At 38.2% G+C, this 17,842-nt stretch overlaps 1 long non-coding RNA gene across 1 annotated transcript; it reads right to left on the bottom strand.

Moving 5' to 3' along the window:
- Positions 1 to 11,331: 11,331 nt before the first annotated feature.
- Positions 11,332 to 13,018, bottom strand: LOC148123240 (uncharacterized). The gene is made up of 2 exons (XR_015738092.1): positions 12,905 to 13,018; positions 11,332 to 11,566 (listed from the first exon to the last, which is right to left on the bottom strand). It is a non-coding gene; the product is annotated as an uncharacterized LOC148123240 (long non-coding RNA).
- Between the last annotated feature and the right edge of the window lie 4,824 nt (positions 13,019 to 17,842).

Below are 17,842 nucleotides of genomic sequence, written 5' to 3'. Positions count from 1 at the left end.
ACAAGAAAAACATCTAAGGGACAAATACTGAATCAGCAATTTATTTTGAAATGAATAAAATATATGGGGATCAGCAATTGATGGAACCTTAAATAGATCCATGATAAAGTAAATGCTAGCAGCAAAATGAGAGTGGGTGAAACACTGTCTGTTGTAAAGTTCTTTCAGGACTGTATATGTTTGATAATTTTCATAATGAAATGTTGAGAGAAATAAAATGATGGCAGAAATTCCTTGTCTGCAGGAGTAGTTCTGAAACATTCCTTGGTCTTGGGAGTCTTGTTCTATTAAAAGAAAGTTAGTCAATAAACTTGATCAAAGGGGTGTATCAGATGTACAAGAGTCTAGGAGTGAGAGGAGGTGATCAAAGACCTCCCCAAAGACAGGAGTGGTTAAAATCACACGCCCCTTGCCGTCTTTGTTCTTTCATGTTTCATTCTGTATTTCCTACTTGCTGCCTGTGCCATTCGACCAGTTCCTATGTGAGAGCGGAGCCTTGCCTATCTGCAGTCTAAGGTGGAGACAAGACTTCTCCTTAAATATCCCACTATTTCAGAGAGAGATTGAGATGATGGAAGATGGAACCAGTTATGGCTCTCTGCAGAAACCGAGTTATGTGTGAAATGAGCTTGGTGACAGATGTGTGCCTTTGCTGTAAAGATCGAAATACCTGCATTGCCAGCACATTAATATAATGAATATGGAGGGAAGGAAAGAGTTTGCTTCTCGTGGAGCCAGGAGGAAGAACAGTACTGTATATGAAAAATGAACAACAGAATCTGGCTTTCCACTTTTCCACATTAGAACAAGCTGGTGTAGTAATTTATAGGGTCTGGCCCATACACACTAGCTATGTCTTGACTTTGATATGTTTTCTTGATTAAAATTTTCAGTAAAATAGAAAAGAAATACATTATCTCAAAGAATAAACTGAATTTTCAATAAGGACCTCATCAAGGCAATATTGTTTGTTCTGTTTAGACAGTTACAGGATTTTATTTTTTATAACTGAGCATGAGATCTGGTTATTTTAGCACAAAGAAGAGGAAAATTCAGAAAGAATCAAAGGAAGTGAGCTTATCAAAGGTAGGACCCTGTAGTAGTAGGCTGACTACCCCTGGCTTTAAAGAACACATGAGTGAGCATAATTAAGCATAATTATTAATTTTCCCTATAGAATTTTGGAATGGTCACTTTCAGGAAATGGAACTAACAATGTCAAAAAAGCAACCAATGGGTGTTTGAAAGTGTCACTTACTTTCCCCCAAAGTGACAGGAAATAGCATTTCCCAAAACAAACCTCAGGTGACTGTCAGACACAACATCACAGGAACCTACATCATCAAAAAGTGACACAAACCTATGCCCACTGGTGAAAAGTTTACTTCTTCAACTTTTCAGCTTTGTTCTAGCATCCATCGTGTAGACTTAAAAAGATCTGTCTTGCTAAATCTTGAAGAAAGTGGTTCAAAGGCAAAATCTTTAACGTTTTTGTACATTGAAAAAAGTTGAAAATATTAAAATGGCCAACCCTGAAAGCATACATACAAGTACCATTATACAGGCTGAGCAAGTTTTATTTATGAATATGTATGTATACACATGCACTTCACACACACACTAGCACACACACGCACACGTGCACAAGCACACACATGCACAATAACAATTAGCAAAAAATAAAGAGGCCATGAATTTAAAAGAGAGTGAGGAGGGGTATACAAAAGGGTTTGGGGGAAGAAAAGAGAAGGGAGAAATATTGTAATTAAATTGTATCTCTAAAATTAAAAAAATAAAATAAATTAAGGTGCTTTCGTGAATTTTCTGGAAATGGGACACCCAAAGCATGATTATCAAGTGCTGCTCTTTGTCTTTCCTGGTTTAAAGAAAAGGTTTTTAGAAACAGTGACCACTGAAAAATGTACATGGTCAAGAAAAATGAAAAATGTCCATTCTCATTAGTAATTTAAGAAATATAAATAAAGTAAAGAAATATCATTTTTCTTATCTAGCAAACTAAGCAAGGATTAAAAATTATCCATAAAATGAAGGGATAATGTTTTAAATAACCTTGCAAGGATGGATACAAATTCACTGTAATTTTTTTCTCTAATGCTGTTGGTGGGACGTTTTGGTGATATGCACTGAGAGCTTTGAATATCTTTATTTTAAGGTATTATGCTGATGTAATGGAATTATAAACTAAGGTGTCCAATCTAAAAGATTTTTGAAAGTAATTTTAAAAATAAAATTAAGGTTTTAAGAAGTATTTAGGAAAACACTTACAATATGCATTAAACAAAAGGTGAAAATTATGTTTGCGGTGCTGTTCTACTTATAGCACAGGTCCATGGTGAAAATCTGCAAGTGTGTGTGTCAATATTTGTGTGTGGCAGGACTCTGGGTGATTTTTGTTTTCTTACATTCTCTGAAGTATCTGTATTTTCTACAATGAGCACATTCTGCCAGGCACCAATGAATCAATACTGTGAATTAGACAAAACAGATTTTATGTTTTGTTTGGATCTCATGAGCCATTGTCAGTCAATTCAGTTGAATGATGGGACAATTCAATGACTTAAAAAAAATAGGCAACCTTGTTGGTTGGCAGTTTGCAGACAAAAGGATTGGCTAATTTCCCATACTTGTAATTTTTCAACTAGTTGGTTTGGCGTCACATAAATGCAGCCAGAGTTGGAACATTTGAAACTGAAAAGGAGTTTGTGCCAAAAATCTCTTAGACTCAAATTGAAAAAAGATGAATACTGAATTTTTAATGCAGTTTATCTCATACATAAAAATGAAGTAATAAAGCAAGACTCCCATCTCTACCAGCTATATCTTGAGCATTTTAAACTGTAAATGTAGTCATTAACCCTAGCTGGCTGCAGAAGAGCTATTGGTTAGGCTGCAAAGAGTGTAGGGACCTTGGGATGGGAGGCTGCCTCTGCTTGGAGCATGCCTAGCTTCCTGGCTTTCTTACTTCTTGACACATTTTCATGCTGCTATTTTTCAATTGATCACTTTAGATAGAGTCACATTAGTCGTTATAATTGCTACCACATTTAGGTTGAGTGAAAGATTGTCCAGAACATAATCTTCTTTTTAACACTGCAATGTTTCCAACAACTAGAATAACCTCTAACACACAATTAGGGGTGGAAAAAGATCTCCAACCCAATAAATTCCTAGGGTTCCATGACCATTCAGTCACACCTTCACAATGCAGTCTTGGGAGAATTACTTGAGTGAAAATTCCATTTAAAGGCTAAAAGTTTAAGTTATCTATAATGTATGCTTCAACATATGGGTCCTTAAGAACGAGTATGACTGAGATTGATGGTCTAAAGATAGAAAAAAAGCATGGCTTTAAACCTTAAACCACCAATGATATTCAGGGTCCTGGGCAGGAGGTTGGGAGTTTGAACCAGCCTGAGCTACATCACAAAACTGTCTTTTAAAAAAAAGAAATAAAATGAAAGAAAAGAAAAGAAGAGGAGGAGGAGAAAAGAGTGTTTTCCTGAAAATGATGATAGCTTTAAATAAGTTACCATGTCTTTCAACAGATCCCTAATAATTTTTTTAAAAGGAAAGGGAATTTTTGAGAGCAGAAACTTCTAATATTGTGCTAGATGTTTCTTAATCAACTCCTGCAGTCATCTCTCAAGCACGGTGTTTCTTATGTCCATTTTACAGATAGGAAACTTAACAGGCAAAAAGTGGAAGAGATTTCATTTATGCTAAAGCTTTCCACTCCGCAGGGGATGTGTTTCAGTGGAATGCTGCGAGTGCTCAACCAGAATTTGGTCATCTTATCAGTTTTGTAAATCTGGAGTCACTGATGGGAATCCCTCAGCAGAACTGAGCAACTGGGTGAGTCCATGAGAGCTGAAATCTAGAGGGCCTCTTCTGTAACCAAGCAAATAAGACTTCTACAAACCTATTACCCTGTTCTTTTCACAAATGCTATGATTGCTACAGCAACCTCCTGAGCAGTCAGAAAATGCTCCCTAAGCACCTCAAATATCCTTAAATAAATACTGAAAAGTTCCAACTAAATATCCAGAAAGCAAAGGTTGAACTGAAAGCTAAACAACATTAAATTATTTAAATTTCCAAATATCAAATAAAAGTACTAGACACTAGGTAAATTAGTGAGTTGTTTATGCTCAAACTGGATAATTTCTAATCTAATTTGCAGTGGCATTTGGAATATTGCTGACCATTTGAAATAAATAGCATGTTGTCTTAGATTTGGATGATTAAGACACTCTGCGAGGATCTGTTTCATGGTACAATACAGGCTAGCAAAGGAATATTGCTTTCAGAACGACAACTGCCAAATGGGGATTGTTTTCAGGATATACATGGCTGAGGATAATTGTATGCAACATCAATCTTATCACCATACAGAAAATTCAAACAAGCTTTCATGGATAATAGCCGAAGCTGAAATAAACGTGATTTAGAGGGCTTTTATTCCTGAGGGTAATTGTGCACTCTGGCCAGCAGTTAAAAACTATAAACAACGTCCGGGAAGTCAGAAACAAATGTTTTAATTTTAGTGAGTTAAAAAGTTCGTGAGGGAACATCTGAGGAGAACAAGGGTGCTCTTGAAAGCAAGAGTGAAAACTGACTACTCCCTCAGAAGGGCAGCTTTCCAGGAGACAATTTTGAGAACTGGAAAGTTGGCCTCCCTTCAGCCCAGCTTCCTAATTTCTATAGCGCTGGCTTCCTCTTTTGCCAAGAGAAAAGCAAGGCATGTGTGAGAACAGAAAACGGACACTTTCCATGAGGCTTGTCAGTTTCACAGTCCTCAAGTCTCAGGGCCAAGTGCTTAACAGGTAACAACAAAATGACTGAACAAAATCATTCCAGACCAGTACTGAGCTGTGTCAGAAAATGGGTTGAGATGGGTATGCCAACAACACTTTAGTAGGCTTAATGATTTTAGAAGATTGATTTCAAAAATTAATAATAAGAGTTCATAAATATCCATGTTTGATGTCAGGTTCAGAGGTATGCGTCTCTAGGTGAACTATGTTCTGGTCAATAAATATTGCCTAAGAACTACTGTATTATTGCATGTAATAGTTGCAGTGGAGGAGATATTATTTGATAATCTTTCAATAAAAGGGAAACAGAAGAAGTTGACACTTATCAAAGGTCAAGTTCATGCCAGACATGGTTCTAAGCATTTTACCTTTAGTGAGGCAATCTTCAAGAAAGGCATTAGGATTTTATGAATGAAATGTGAATGGAACAATTGCAAAACTACATGATAGTGTATAATGAAGTCTCATGCTTAACATACTCAGATTCAATAGTTTGGGCCTTAGTGAGTAGCACAGGTAGTTGAGAAAAAGATAAAATAATTTATAAGAGTGATCCCTACAAATGTTTTTGTGAAGAAGGTGGTCCTTGGTTGGATTTTTCAACACACATGTAAGATTGTAAGACATGAAACCATGTCTGGATGAGAAGTTGGGCACTACAGCAAAAAGCCACATAAGCAAAAGTAAAAATCTATTCATAAAGTATGCACAAGGCAGTGGCCACTTGAAAAGATTAGACAGTGGAAACCCTAATCAGAAGAGGAAGTACACTCGGGAAAGTGTCAGAAAATTCACTTAGAAGAAAAACCTTGGGTGTTGGGATTCCAGTTAATAGGAGGGAAGGCAATTCAAATTTCCACTGAGGTTGAAGAAGGAACTTTTAGACTTCGAGGCACACAGTACAGTCATAGCACCATTCTGGACACATCAGCAAATGTGTTATGAAGACTCAGCTGCTTTAGAAAGATACTTATATCTGATTGAGCATTCTTTGATATATGCCCAAAAATGGTATTACTGAATCTTGAGGTAGATTGTTTCCTAATTTTCTGAAAAATCACCATACTGATTTCCAAACTGGCTGTACAAGTTTGCACTGCCACCAAACAATGGAAGAGCTATCTTCTTACCCCACATCCTTTCCAGCATAGGCTGTCATCAGTGTTTTTGATCTTGGTCATTCTGACAGGTGTAAGATGAATTCTCAGAGTTGTTTTGATTTACATTTCTATGATGGCTAAAGATGTTGAGCATTTCCTTAAGTGTCTTTCGACCATTTAAAAACAATAAAAAAGAAAAATACTTGCATCTGAAATTTTGGAGATTAGAACAGGAATAAAACCCAACATAGAGAGAAGACCATATTCCACATGACCACCACAATCTAAATTAGAGTCATAGAAGTAAACAGAATAAGAGTAGTGTTGGGCTAATTTAAACAAAGAGTGTATGGGACTTTGTGATAGAAATAGGGTGTTTGAATGAAATGCATGGAGGTGGCCCCCAGATCTTCTGCCAGGCAGTGGAAGAGCCCCTGGTGATGCAAGTGTAAAGTTTAAAAGGAGAGCATCTCAGTTCTGCTGGGCTTTGGCAGCATCCCTGCTTTAACTAGCTAGCTTGTTCTCACCCACACATGGTAACAATTAAAAGTGAGAACTAGGGAAAAGGACTGAACAGGGCAAAGAATTGCTCATAATGTTTACCTTTTCAGTCCAAATATTATCTTTTCAAAAGAGCTTTTGAAAATGAGGGAAGGGATCTACAGAGTAACTCCACATGTGTACAGTACTGAGGGAACAAAAATTAATGTGATCATGATAGTTCCATTGGCCTCCAGGAACTCTCACATAAACACAGCTCCATAACCCAACATCAATCATCTGGGCCACACCTACCATGCTGTGCCTACCAGTATAATACATGAGACATTCTACATGAGAATAGGACCTGAAAATATCTTGTTGATGTCTTCCTGAACAATCTTGAATCCAAATTGGGGTTGCAACCCTTTGGTCTTCAATTCTCAACGGAAAAAGTAGAAGTGGATTAGAGGGCTCTAGATCTCTGGCCCTATAACCAGTACAGATGAGATGCTGCTGACTTTAGGATTGCCTGGACAGGGTATCTAGTTGGATAAGATTTCTACTCCAGTCTTAAAATATAACTTACAGTCATCTTTGCATCACTGGATGTGCATCATTCCAAAGGTCTTCTGTGGCAACTGCAGTGCATGTGGCCTTCAAACCCTCCCAGGGTGACTCATCCATGAATTTTAGCACAGTGGGCATAGCCTTTGGTGATTATTAGTACGACCCCTTTCAGAGGAAATACCTGCTGAGATGAGGCCCAGTCCTGCTGCTCTAAATAGAAAACATTAGCATGCACCCTTCTATCAGACCTACCAAACCTAATTTTTCTGTTCCTGTTTAGGTGTATCTTTCTTTTCATTTACAATTAAAAGCAGCACTACATTTATATAGATTTTTCTTGTCTAGAAAATATGCAGTGGTAGAAGGTAGGTCAGAGTGCACTGGATGGCTTTAGTGCTCTATCTCAGGCTAAAGAACTTGCATCCCAGGGATCCTAACCTAACCCCTTGAGGAAAGTTGCTTCGGAATTCTAGTCTAAGCTGCCAGGAGAAACCACACCCGCTTCACCAGGCCATGCTTTCCTTGTCCTCCTGGAGTCAAGGCTAGCTTAGATTCCCTCATTCTATACAACTACTCCTTACAAGGACTACGTAGCCTCATGTCTTGGAGTTACACAACATCAAACTCCTTATCAAGTATGTTTCTTGAACAGTAATCTTTCCTGGAGCTGTTAAAGAAAACGAAGCCCCGCTGCTACCTTCTGCCCTCTGGAACTGCAAAATAAACTGTTATCTTAAGCTACCACATCAGTGGTGATTTGTTGTAGCCACCCTATGAAATTTATTCAATTTATCAAGGAAATTAAATACAGGTAGAGGCGCCAAAGACCCTAGGCACCGTCTCCTGGAAGAGGAAGCTAGAGGAGCTGACATACTCAGTGTGGGGAGGCATTCCAAAGCCTTCCTTGTTCTTCTAATTCACACGAATGCCAAAGCGTCTGTGTCATCATCAAAGAGATGATGGTAAAAACATCACCATGGTGGAAACACTGATTGTTAAGACAAAGAACTGGAGAAGGAACAAAAGAGGATAAAGACAAAAAAGAAAGGGAATTGTGAAGAACAGGATGGTTCTAAAGAAAAAAAGTAGCATTCCTATGACTTTATATTTTGACTTGAGTCAAAGCTGAATAACACCCAAATCTGCATCTACTAGGTGAAACTATTATGTGACTTGCTTACCATTTACGGCTAATTGCTTTTTTGAGGACCCATAATAACAAGTGTATCCTTCAATGTTAGATTTAAATTATTGTAAATTTTATCTGATCAATGTATTAAATCTATATAAACAAGGACTTCCACAGTGTAGCCGTTATTAGCTCACACTCTAAAAGAGATACACTAACAGAAGCAGTCAGTAACATCGTTTTCTATCATTCAAATATGCACAGAAAATAACATGATGCATGTTATTCATGAACTTTACCATCCAGACAGGATTTAAAAATTATTAGAAAAAAATTAAACACATTCAACAGGAAAGCAAATGTTTTAAGAACACAAGAAGTCCACAGTGATGCTGTGTACCCTTTTGTATGTGATATTCCAAGCCCCAAATAAAAGTGTCATGTGTTCAACAGAGGAGTATTAAGCTTTCTTTGGCATACCCCAAACATACCTGCTGCCTGGGCTTTAAAAAGACTATTTGTGAGTAATTCATTATCTCCAATTACATATCACTCCACATGCAAAATAATGTCACTTCTCATTTTCAGACCAAGACAAGAAAAATATCCTGTAGTGTGAATGCATAGTTCTATGTAATTGTTGCAACTCAAATGAACCTGACCATTCCCATTTGGAAACCATGAACACAACCTCACAGTTTTCTTCTCTCTGAATCATCAGATTTTTGCTGTTGTTGTTGTTTAACGATCAGTCTGGGTTTAAACAAAATGTAATTTGTTTTTAGAGATATTTGAAACTAAAATGGAAGTCTCATTATTGGTTTATTGGTCTATAACCAGGTTCTTTCCTGTTGAGAATTCTTTCAACATGCAGCCAGGAGACCACAGTTCCAGGATGGGGTGCTGGTGCCCTCTGGAGGAAGGAAGAGGTAGGTGGAGGAAAGAAAGCTGCAGGAAGCGTCAGAAACCAGATCCTATCTATCTCTAAGGATAATTCAGTTCTGCCCAGGATGTAGCCGAGAAGCTTTCTGCTTTTTTTTTTTTCAGCACAAAGACACATATTGTAATATTTATAAGTACAGCCTGCCTTGCTCCTGCTTTTTATTTATGACGTGTTTCCTAAGGTAATGCCATCTGAGGGCAGCAGTGTCCCATTGTCTTCTCATAGCTGTCAGTTAAGAGTGACACTTGATTAAATCCACACAGTCACTGTGCCATTATATTTGCCACTACTGGTCATGCCTGAGCATTACAAATCTCAAAGAGCTTCTCCACTTCTTACTACTATGCCTTCTTCTAACTAAGCACATTTGCTAATTTCACTTTTTCTTGCTACTCACTTCTGCCAAGTAGCTAATCACTTGTCTTACGCTTCTTTGAACTCAGTCCAGTTTTCTGCCTAATTCTGATTTCAGGAATGTGAGCTCAGAGAGTCTTTTCTTTTTTAATGTAGAAGAAATAAAATTCCCCTACAACATTCTTCTAGATGGTTGTGATTCAATGAGGTCACGGTTGCGATGCTCAGGCCAGAGCCTGTGAAATGACTGCACTCTGTAGACGTGCTAGATGCTTACTGTGCAGTGAGGTCTCTGCAAACCCTTCGGAGATAGGAGATAGGATGTCTGTCCAGACAAGGTTAAACATGAGGACTGCCTAACCCTCAGTTACCACTGTTAAATTGACCATCCTCGCAGGACCTGTCTCAACGTGGGCCCAGGGTTCTGCTGCCAGGAAAATTTACAACATCTCTGACTCCTCTAAAACTGTCTTCTTCCTCATGGGGCCAGAAGAGACACCACTTAGGTGAGTTCAAATGTCCTTCCTACTATGTCTGTTAGCAAACACCTGCAGAATCGCATATTAGCCACTGTGTGCTGTTGGCTATTTTGTTGATACAATTCTGGGGTCTCAAAGAAGAGATAACAAGGCAATATGGTCCCTTCCTAGAAGCCTTAAATCTTCTAGAAGTTGTGATTGCACTGGGTTTGAATGCAGCACAAAACGAAGTGTCCTCACAGTATCACTTATAAGTGTATTTTTGGCCACAGAGTGTATTGTTTGAATGATTAGAAAGATCCCATTTTATTGCTAACAAATGACATTCCATATTCTTAGGTGCGACCTCTCACCTTTCTGTATGTTAGTCTACTGCCCATTTGACTCATCCTGAGGACTATATAAGAACACGTCAGACTAAGGGATTGTAAAGGATACTCAGGGCTGCTTTCACTATGTATTAGAGGTATTTGAGGCAGCTAGCCAAGAAGAGCAGGACAACCACCTTCCAGAATATTCCCAGTGTCCAACTGCCCCATCTGTTTCTCATAAAATCCACAAAAGCAAAAAGGTTCTTCTTTTGCCTCAGGTGGCAAATTAGATTACACAGGCATCCTTGGGGTTGAGAATACAGCCAAGTGTAAATGAAATTTTAACTTATTCAGTACGTGCATGGATAAGAATGTGGCAAGGGCTTAGGGGCTGTTTTCTCTTAAGGGGATCTATTGTTATTGTTTAATCATCTCACTGATTCTAGCACATAAATTCAAAAGATCCAAGATCTCAGTTTCACCCTGTAGAGTTTTCCCCATTGCTTTGGAATTCCCATATTAAAGCCTCCCATCACTAAAAACTGGTGGTTACGTGTGTTCAGTCCATAAAAGTGTTTCTGAGGTAAGCCTTGTTTACCTTAATACTGGATAGGCACAAGATAGAATGGGCTAACTGAAATCACTTAGATACCATCAATCACGGAAATTAAACAAGGCTACCCAGAGTTATTCTAGTATTTTTAAGCAGAGTTCCAAATAGACTGTTCAGTCCATAGCCACAGACTCCAAAATATGAGCTGAATATGAAAACATTTTAACTTTCATGTTTTAATGATAAGAATGTTGTTGGCATTAATATTTGAACATTTCAATGTACCTAGTTCTGAAAGCTATGTCATGGCAGGCTCAGAATCCACAGGCAGACTATAAATAAAACCTTTCTATAAATACACTTTATGCCAAACTACCAGAAGAATATATTTTTCATCTTTTAAACAGATGGTAGAAGAGAAAATCATGCCTGTATATGATTAATCAAATGTGCTTTTGCTGTTCGAATTTTCATTACCGCTACCAGCAGGAGTTTTGAGAAATTTCTGCATTTTATATTTTCTTTTGAGAATTAGTTTAAGGAAATTATTGCTATAAATGAAGACAGAAAGATAATATAATATGTTTAGCTTCTTTGAGGTCCAATTGGCTTATAAGACCTTTTCTTTAAAGCAAAAACAAAAACAAAAAACAAAAAGGTGACTAGGGATATTGAAGTCAGTACTTAGCTTGCCCCTTCTTGTTTCTCCAGGTTATTTCTCAGAAGTCTTATTCTTCAAAGGAGTTTGTCTTTGTTAGACTCTCTTGATGTGACTTTAACACTCTTGATAATGATGACCCATGTGTAAGATACTGAAATAAAAATTGAGAACACCCTAAGAAGGAAATCCACAATGAAGAATGCCAGAATACAAAAAAAATATGTCATGCCTACTACAGCCAGGGGCTGTGTTTGGTGTCTGTGTCCTGTGTTACCACCGAAGGCCATGCAGATGTTCATGATCTGTATACTGCCCCCTGAAGTCACGATGTCCATGAACCATCTACCTGAGGCCACGTTGATGTCCTTGCCTGTTCTGCTGCTGAGGGCTATGATGGTGTCCATGGCCTGTGTTGTGACAGAGGGCCATGTTGATGTACAGTGGTCTATACTGCCACCAGAGACCATGCTGAGATCCACAGAACATATTGATGTTGGAGGCCATCATCAGGAACCTTGTGGAAGTCCATGACCCGTGCTCCCACTGACAATAAAAGGCAAAGAATCTCCTTTTGCCATGGAATTGATGACTACAGATTCAGATCTAAGAAAGAGGAACACAGAAGGCTTCTGTGACAACCACTACCCCCACCCCAAGGTACCAGTCTAGACAGGAAGTCATCAAAGAGAACTCTTAAAAATTGTGTTAAGGATGGGGAAGTGTAGCTCTCCACAGCTAATGACTTTAGGTGGGAAATACGGATGGGAAAGTACTCAGTTTTCTTTAAAGGGCTGGCCACTGGAAGTTTGACCATGTTCCAGTGAATATATGGACAATACAAATTGAACTTGTGTGTTCTGTGTGCTTTCTATAAGACCTCTACCCTTCATCCTGAGATTTTTATTTCCATGCTTCTGGTCATCTTTATTTAACAGCCTTCCGAAGGTGCCTATGTGCCTCAAGATAACAAGAACAAGTAATTAGTTACTAACACACTCCTCATACAAGAAAACTTTGAAACATTTTAAAATACTCTTCTGCACATGGGGTAGCTCCTTCTTAACTCAGTATTTACCTGTTTGTTTATTATTATTGTTGCTGTTGTTATTGTTTATTTTATTACCTCCTGTTGATAAGACACTGTTTATTGGCTTCCTTTGATTCCTCATTTCCTATCATTGCAATGGAGCTTGTTGAAATTTCCTTCCAAATAAATACCTTACAATTAAAATAATAGTAATAGTAATAGTGGTATAATAATAATACCACAATCCAAAGTTCTAGTGGATCATGCTATTCTGAAGAGCTATTTTTTAAATTAATTAATTAGTTTTATATCTCAGCCACAGTTTGCCCTCCCTCCTCTCCGTTTAGTCCCTCTCCCCACCGCCAATACATTCCTCTTCCTTTTCTGTTCAGGAAAGAGCAGGTCTCCTATGGATATCAACAAAACATGACAAATCAAATTCCAGTAAGACTAAATAAGCACCTCCACATATATTAAGGCTGCACAAGGCAACCCAATATGAGAAGTAGGGTCCCAAAAACCTGAAAAGTGTTGGAGACAGCCCCTGTTCCTGCTCTGAACAGCTGTTTGAACCGTGTGGTGGCCATGAGAACATAAGTGAATGCTAGAATAGAATGTGGAATTTAGAACTGGAGTTCCTCAAGGCACCAAGGAGCTACCACCCCAGCTCCTTCCTGCCCCCACCAGCATCTCTAGTAGCAGGAAATAAGGCACTCTAACCACCTTTGATAAGCTAGTCTCCTCGCCTCATCGTCCATTTCCATAAAATGAAGATAAATTTAAGTGTAGATAATTTCTATTTTTCAGTCACACAGAATTAAAGATGAATGGATTTTCTGCAGACTGAAATCATAAGACAGAATAAAGCTAGTGCATGCCATGCAGGCACTTCCTTCCTGCCACACCTCACCCATCTCACTATCTACAATCTACGTGGTGTCAGAGTTGGGAGCAATGCAAATGGTGGTGAGAAAGAAGCCCTTATATATTGCTGGTGGGAACGACAGCATGTATAGCCACTGTAGAAATCAGCACCAGTTTTCTCTAAATGCTAAAGATAGAACTACTATATGATCCAACCATTTTCCCACTGGATATAGATCCAAAGAAGTCTAAGTCACCATACCACAAACATACTTGCACACTCATGTTTATTGCAGGTCTAATAACAATAGCCAAGTAATGTAGTCAGTATAGGTATCTGTTAACAGATGACTGAATAAAAAAACTGTGAACTAGAAATATATATGCATGTATTATACCTACATATGAATACAGACTGGTGTTTCATTCATTCAGACACTTGCAGAAAAAAATGAATGAAATTAAAAATCATCATGTTAAGCCAAGTAGGCTAGACTCATAATGACAAATACACATGTCTTCTGTAGTGTGTGTGTGTGTGTGTGTGTGTGTGTGTGTGTGTGTGTGTGTATGAGTGACTGTGTGTGTAAGGGGGAATATGTGGTGAGGACAAGAGAATGGGAGATATAGGGAAGAACAAGAAAAGAGTAATAGGAGAAAGAAAAACCTCTCACATTTTCTTTTGTGCTTAGAATCTAGATTTGCATATATGTTATATATAACATATGCGTGTGTATAAACACAATACATATGACACTGACATGCAAGCAGAAAGGAGAATGCTCTGGAGGAAGAAAAAGGCAAGCCGGGAGGAAGAAGGTGGACAAAGGAGAGTCCTGTGAAGGTCAATGAGAGAAGTGCAGTAATATATGTAGATGAAAATTTTTTTCATGAAACTTATCATATTATATGCTGACTCAAAAATCCTACTAAATGAATGAAAGTGAAGATAACAATGTCTTGCTTAAAGGAATATAGGCCCTAGGTAAGAGGCTATGTGAAAAACAGAATAGGAAGATGTGGTGATTGCTTTTGTTTTCTTCATAGAATCTAGAATCATCTGGGAAGAGAATGCCAAAAGGGATTTTATCTGGATCAGGGTGGCCGGTGGTCACGCCTGTGAGAGATTTTCTTAACTGGGCTGAAATAGAAGACCTTTCCTGAATGTGGGCAGTGACATTTCATGAGTTGGATCCTGAGAAAAGAAGGAGTTGTCTGAGGAGAAGCAGCATGCTTTTTTTTGGTTGATTATTATTTAATTTCTTATTGATTTTATTGAGTTATACATTTTTCTCTGCTCTCCTCTGCTTCTTTCCTCTCCCTTTCAACCCTCACCCATGGTCCCCATGCTCCCAATTTACTCAGGAGATCTTGTCTTTTTCTACTTCCCACATAGATTAGATCTATGTAAGTCTCTCTTAGTGTCCTTATTGTTGTCTAAGTTCTCTGGGATTATGGTTTGTAAGCTGGTTTTCTTTTCTTTATGTTTAAAAACCACTCATGAGTACATGTGATAATAGTCTTTCTGTGTCTGGGTTACCTCACTCAAAATAATGTTTTCTAGCTCCATCCATTTTCCTGCATAATTCAAGATGGTGTTATTTTTTCAGCTGTGTAAATGACCACATTTCCTTATCCATTCTTTGGTCGAGGGGCATTTAGGTTGCTCCCAAGTTTTGGCTATGACAAACAATGCTGCTATGAATATAGTTGAGCACATGTCCTTGTGGCACAATTGAGCATCCTTTGGATATATACCCAAAAGTGTTATTACTAGGTCTTGAGGAATGTTGTCTCTTAATTTTCTGAGAAATCATCTCACTGACATCCAAAGAGGCTGTACCAGCTTGCATTCCCACCAGCAATGCAGAAGTGTTCCCTTTTCCCCACAACGTCTCCAGCATAAGTTGTCATCAGTGTATTTGATCTTGGCCATTCTTATAAGCGTAAGATGGAATCTCAGAGTTGTTTTGATTTGCCTTTCTCTGAAGACTAAGGATGTTAAGCATTTTCAAAAGTGTCTTTCAGTAATTTTAGATTCCTCTGTTGACAGTTCTCTGTTTAGGTCTGTCCTCCATTTTTTTATTGGATCACGTGTTCATTTGATGACCAATTTCTTGTTTTCTTTGTATATTTTGAAGATCAGATCTCTGTCCGATGTGGAGTTGGTGAAGAACTTTCCCATTCTGTAGGCTGTCATTTTGTCTTGTTGACTGTGTACTTTGCTTTACAGAATCGGTTTCAGGAGGTCTCATTTATTAATGGTTTCTCTCAGTGTCTGTGTTACTGGGGTTATATTTAGGATGGTCTCCTGTGCCAATGCAATCAAGTGTACTTTCCACTTTCTCTTCTATGAGGTTCAGTGTGGCTGGCTTTATGTTGAGGTCTTTGATTCATTTGGACTTGAGTTTTGTTCATGGTGATAGATATGGTTCTATTTTCATGCTTCTACATGTTAATATACATTTATGTCAGCACTATTTGTTGAATATGCTTTTTTTCCATTTTATATTTTTTCTTCTTTGTCAAAAATCAGGTGTTCGAAGATGTGTGGATTAATATCCGGGTCTTCTATTCGGTTCCATTGGTCCTCCTGTCTGTTCTTATGCCAATACAGGCTGGTTTCAGTACTGTAGCTCTGTAGTAGAGTTTGAAGTCAGGGATTATGATACATCCAGAAGTTCTTTTATTGTACAGGATTGTTTTGACTATCCTGGGTTTGTTTGTTTGTTTGTTTGTTTTTTCTTTTTCATATGAAACTGAGTACCGTTCTTTTAGGTCTGTGAAGAATTTTGCTGGGATTTTGCTAGGTATTTCATTGAATCTGCTTTGCTTTTGGTAAGATTGCCATTTTTACTATGTAAATTCTCCCTACCCAAGAACATGGGCGATCTTTCTACTTTCTGGTGTCTTCTCCAATTTCTTTCTTCAAAGATTTAAAGTTCTTGTCATACAGGTTTTCCACTTGTTTGGTTAGAGTTACTCCAAGAAATTTTGTGCTATTTGTGGCTATTGTAAAGGGTGAAGTTTTTTTTTCTCAGCCCATCTATCATCTGTGTAAAGGAGGGCTACTGATTTTTTTGAGTTAATATTGTATCCTGCTACATTCCTAAAAGTGTTTATGAGTTGTAGAAGTTCCTTGGTAGATTTTTTTGGGGATCACTTATGTAAACTATCATATCATCAGCAAATAGTGAGAGTTTGACTTCTTCTTTTCTGATTTGTATCCCCTTGATCGTCTTTTGTTTTCTTATTGCTCTAGCTAGGACCTCAAGAACTATATTGAATAGATATAGAGACAGTGGACAACCTTGTCTTGTTTCTGATTTTGGTGGAATCACTGTGACTTTCTCTCCATTTAGTTTGATGTTGGTTGTCGGCTGCAGTGTGCTTCTTGCTCTCTGCTCTTAACTATGGATAGAAGGTGACTAGCTGCTGTAGTTTGCTACTGCCTTGATTTCCCCACAATGATGGCCTGTAACGTGATACTGTGAGCCAAATAAACCCTTTCTCCCTCAAGTTGCTTTCATTGTGGTGTTTTATTGCAGCAACAGAAAAAAAAGCTATGGTAAGGCATAGCAAGTGCCAGCTCCTTATCTTATTCTCCATGCCTTACTTTGGAGTGTAGGACAGTTTCAACAACTGAGAAGTGAGTGACCTGGGGAGTTTCTCAGCAAAGCTTCGGTTTTTAATGTTCTGAAGCATGAAACTGAACCTTGACTTCTGAGAAGGTGAGTCATTTAGCTAGCTAGGGAGGTTGGCATCTTGCTACCAGCCCTACGCTGTTGTCTTCCACTTAGGCACTGGCTCACTCATGATATGACTAACACCTTGTTTCTTTGTGTAAACAGCACTAAAACAGAAAAGCCAAATGCAGCGCTTGTGATAGCAATAAAGAAAACATTTAAATCCTAATAAGGGTATGAAGTGATGTTTTCTAGTGAGAAACATGTCACTGTAGCTGTGATTCTGTGCCATGATGGAAATGTGTCTGCCATAGGCTCCAAGGCAAGGGAAAATGGCTTTGAGAGAGCATCAAATATGACTCTTTCCCTCACTATCTCATTAGCAAAGGCTTACTATGGTCTATGATCCACAGGCAAAACCCAAGTAGCAACCAAATGAAAGAATCAAGATGGGCTAGGATCTTCAGGATTAGAAAGTCTCAATAATGAAGTTTGCTTTAGATCAGTTCCAGAAGAGAAGCAACTTTCACTTATTTAATTTATACCTACTTATTCTCTGCTCCTCCAAAGCCAGGAAACATTTTACAATGACAGGCACAGAATTAATATAACTATACAATCAGGGAAAATGAGTGGAGAAATTAGGTAGTGCAGAGTTGCAATGCCTATGAACCTTGGTTGTGACCACCACAGCATGAAAATCCTGAGGGTGCAATAATGACACTTGCATCTTGAAAGTAACCAACAACTTCCTAATTGGACTTAAGGCACAGTCAACAAGATGGAAATCATACCTGATACTGGAAACCCAGCCAACTTCCTGGGGCTAGTGAGATTATGAATCTTAGAG

Source organism: Myodes glareolus, chromosome 1, assembly GCF_982192425.1.
Source record: "Myodes glareolus chromosome 1, mMyoGla1.1, whole genome shotgun sequence".
NCBI lineage: Eukaryota > Metazoa > Chordata > Mammalia > Rodentia > Cricetidae > Myodes > Myodes glareolus.
This window is presented reverse-complemented; position numbering and strand designations above follow the sequence as displayed.